The sequence below is a fragment of the Morus notabilis genome, unplaced genomic scaffold, assembly GCF_000414095.1.
Source record: "Morus notabilis unplaced genomic scaffold, ASM41409v2 Scaffold74, whole genome shotgun sequence".
Lineage (NCBI taxonomy): Eukaryota > Viridiplantae > Streptophyta > Magnoliopsida > Rosales > Moraceae > Morus > Morus notabilis.
In genome coordinates this window covers 400,845-405,491 of record NW_010359622.1, presented here as the reverse complement: position 1 = coordinate 405,491, position 4,647 = coordinate 400,845, and positions in this window count along the sequence as shown.

Genomic DNA, 4,647 nt, shown 5'->3' with positions numbered 1-4,647 from the left:
CGCAAAAATAGATCATATCACGAGAAATTTACGACGACGTATTAGTGACGATTGATGACACTGTGTCATCGCAAATAATTTATTTGCAACGAATTATTTACGACGACAAATCGTCACAAAAAATGTTATTTGCGACGACATTTGGTTTTTTACGACGACTTTTTGTCGTCGCAAAACCCCCTTTTTCTTGTAGTCTATTGAGAGAGTCCCATAGGATATGATTGCCAAAGTTTTTAGGAGAGAGGTCCAAGGAAGTGCTAAATTGAGTTACTTTGCCATGCAATGCAGGAAATGGTCCTCTAAGATTGCAGTTGCTAACATCCAAATGATTCAAATATTTCAAATTCCTAGTAAGATATGGTACATCAATTAGAAATCTAGTGAAAGAAATGCACAAAACTCTAAATGGGCCGGTCCAATTGTATCTAGGAAATGAATTTCATTGTATGAGAGCCTAAGCTCTTGAACGTTTGGTAGTTGAAAAATATTTCCCCTTTTCACTTCCACTAAGATCAAGATATGTCAAAGATGCTGACAAATTCATGATGGAATTAGGTGAGACATCAGACAAATCCACACTACCTTAGGATAATTCTTTGAGACTAGTTAAGTTTGTAACAATTTGCTTCAAACTTAAAGTCTCTAGTCTCAAACCATTTACTGATAAGATCGAGGGTTACCAAACTAGACAAGTAAGAGATTTCCATTGGGACTTAGGCCTATGAAACCAGTGTAAGAAAGTTCAAGGTCAGTCATTGTGACGACCTGGATTCCCGAACTGTTATTAAACTTACTTAAACGTAATTTGTTTACTTGAGTAGCCTTTTTTTTCTTTTACTTACTCAAGTTTCAAGGAATTTTTTTATTCAACTTAAATATTTACTATTACTAGATTTATAAAATCTTAACAACAAAAATTTAGAAATAATATTCTTTCATTACAAAACAACATTTTCATAACTTACATTGTCTATTACTAGTCTTGATAAATATATATATATATTACTTGTCATTAGTTAAACATAAGTTAGTCACTTAAGTAACTATTAATAAGGCAAAACATTTTAGTGTAAATATTCTAAGTTTTAGATATGTATAACTCAAAATATTTATGGCTGCGGAAATTATAAACTTGTGGAGGGGCATTCAAAACCCGGGCTCCATCACCTTGCGCCACTTCAATCAGTCATCGAGATACGTCAAATAGTATCTTACTCGTATTACCTACAATATTTACACAAATATAGTCAGCTAAAACTCAATAAGTACAAACTATAGTCTCACAATGCAATAAAATAAGATGCATGACATTTCCCATTATGATCTTTACATTTTATGTGCCATGTGTCTGTACCAGGTGCTCGTAACCAACAACATCTGAGATCGTAATTGTATTATTTTATAAAATTCTCACCTAGTGGAGGTTGGTACGACATATAATTAAGTTCCGTTAGCCTCTTGTTTACTCACAGTACATTTTTGCATGATGTCATAAATAGCAATTATTACATATTAAACAAAGGCATAAAAAATAAATCATGTTGACAAACATAGCATAATACAACATAGTTTAATACAAGAATAAGGTAAGGTTTTTACTTAATTGGATTATGCGCAAGCGTTATCCTAAATTTATCCTAGCCTGTAATTTTAGTCAGTATTGTGTCCTAGTAGGATTTAACATTTGACTCTGATCAGTCGCAAATTGCATGATTTATCGACAGACAAAAAATCCTAATTGATTTTGGTCTCATCTATAACTTATTGAATTTCAGTATTATTTCTATAATTTAATAACTAATTTTCTAAAATTAATTATTCTTAATTTCTGTGTTGGCAAGTAATCCAATTATTTAGTCTTATAAAATTTCCTTAAAACACTTACCCCGGAATTGTTGGATTATTTTTCTTACCTTAACATTAATTTATTTTTAATTACTATTTAGTAATTAATTAATTGTGTTTTCCTACAACTGGTTCATTAATTACTACGAGTAATTCTTTTTAAAATTATATGACATAACCAGCTAACTCATCCATAATTCGACCATCCAAGTTATTCAAGATAACTTTGGTTTATATTTGATTTTTCGGGTTTGTATCATCGTATTTGGATTTCGTTGGGCTTTTAAGGCCCATTAGTATTTAATGCGATTTTAGTAAAAATTATTGTTTCATCTCATTGCTTAATGATTTTGGCTTTTTACCCTTAAATTACTAAAATGATGATTTTACCTCGGCTTAATTTCGTGATTTCCTATTTAACGGGTCGAGTCCTAAAATAGCCTAAGGCCTCATTTTACATTTGAAAGAACATAAATGAATTTAAAATCTCTTTTAATAGGTAATTGCATAAAAATCCTTATTTTCTTCGTTTTAGCCCTCCTTTTAAATTTTGAAATTGAGTCACTTGAACACAATTTTTGAAAACAGATTTTTACAATTTTAAAACTGTTCCTTCACTGTTCAGAATACGGTCAGAACACTGCATAAACTGCAATTTTTCAAACTTTGCAAATTTGACCCGGTTTTGATAATTTTCCACTTTTTAGTCCTTTACCGAGATTTCATTAATTTCCAAAGTTCAAAATTCATTTCAAGCACTATGTATACTCTTTCAAAACTGTTTGAAACAATTGAAAACTGTCAGATACTGCAGAATACAAAACTTCCCTTTTTGACCCCGTTTTCAACTATTTTAACAATTCTGCCCTTAAAAATAGATTTCAACGTTTCTAAATCAGATTGCATTATTTTTCAGCCAAAATTTAATACAACGTATGTTATAGAGTCCAGGATATGCCGTTTGAGCAGTTTTGAAAAATTCACCCAGTAAGTTTTATATTTTTGTGTTTTTATCCCAAAATAGCCAAATCTTTACAATTTAGTCCTCTAGGAAAGTTTAACAAAATTTCTTATGGTTTTAAACACAAAATTACTGTCAACATGCTGCCTTAACACAGATTTGTTAACATTCATAGTTTTGTTATTTTTGTCCAAAAAAATCAATTTTTACTAACTTTTTACATTAAACCACATAATAGGCCATATTTGAACTCTAAACTTAGAACAAACATAACTCAGGCATAAACATAGATTTTTTATCATCTCAAGAAGACAAAACATACTTCAAACATCCAAGAATCTTGCTATATCAAAACATTTCCATGCCAAAGTCCTTAAAGTTAGCAATTTTTAAGAAAGAAAAAAAAAATCAAAGCTTTATGTTACCAAGTTTTTTTCCCTACTTAAACCTAACAAAGCTTCATGCTATTTTTTATTTTTATTTTATTTTATCACTAAACCATCATTGCTCTAATCATACCATTACAAACATATACCCATATATCTTAGAAATCAATTCACAAGATCTCTTTCTTACAACATAAAAGCATCAAAACTAAACTTTTCTCTCCAAAATGTTTAGAACTTTATACCTAGATAGTCCAAAGGTGTGCTCTCCTTTTCTTGGTTTCTTTGGTATCTCTCAAGTCTTCTAATGATTGCTTGAACTTTCCTAGTAAAGCAACCATTTCTAAACTTAAACAAAAACTTTTTTTGAAAGAAAAGCACTAAAAGTTAAGTTTATCATCTTGATGAAGTTCTTAGAACACTAAGCCATCTTGTTCTTATTTCTTTGGTGGATTTTTAGACTTGGGTAAAGAGATATTTTGAGGAACAAATCTGATGATAGGCTTTGCGAGGTAAAGAAATGGGAGAAAGAAAGGTAATTGTTTGAAGACTTAGTGGAGAAAATAAGTTAAATGGGATAATTGCTATCTTAACCTTGGCTATTTATAGGCCATTACCCAAAGGGCCATTTAGCAGTTTTTTTTATGGATAACAACTGTAACAAAATGGATGGAAATTGACACGTGCATGTCATATGTGGGCTTATAGAGGGGCAAAGTTAGTATTTTATATGTCCTCATTAATAAATAAAATATTAATAAAAATCAAAACTGATCTTAACCAGTAATCTTTAAAAGCTTTAATCTCAACCATCCATCCATCTAATTTTTCAAAAAAAAAAAATTGGAGATATAAAATATCAGATTTGCCCCTTTAGAACCCCACATGTGACATGCACATTCCGTCTATTTTCTAACCACCATTGTCCAAATGGGGTTAATTATACCAGTTAAAAAAGTTAAGAGTATTGATTATCAAAATTAAAAGTTTAGAGACAATTTGTTAAATTATAACAAGTTTAGAGAAAAAATGTGCTAGAAAGCCAAAAAGTAAAAATGAGTTTGAACCTTGTTCATGGGTTTAAACCACTTGAACAACAAAGCAAACAAGACCTTAGTGGCTAAAATCCAAACAAAACAAAAAGACTTAAATCCATCAAGGGTCCTTGAACGTTTTTTTTCTCTTTTTATAATTAGTCTTTGTATTGAAAGTTGTTCTATCTTAAATCCTAAACTCTTTAGTGTCTCAAATTTAGCCCCTCAGTTACATTCCGTTAAGTTTGGATAGAAAAAGTTAGGTAATCTTGACCTCAATGAATGGGCACTCTAATAATTTTATCATAAATGTACCAAAACATAAGATAGTGAACCAGAGTTAGTATTATTACTATTATAAATATTATAAATTTCATTCCAGTTTTTTTTTTTTCTTTTTGTTCGAGATTCATGTCATATT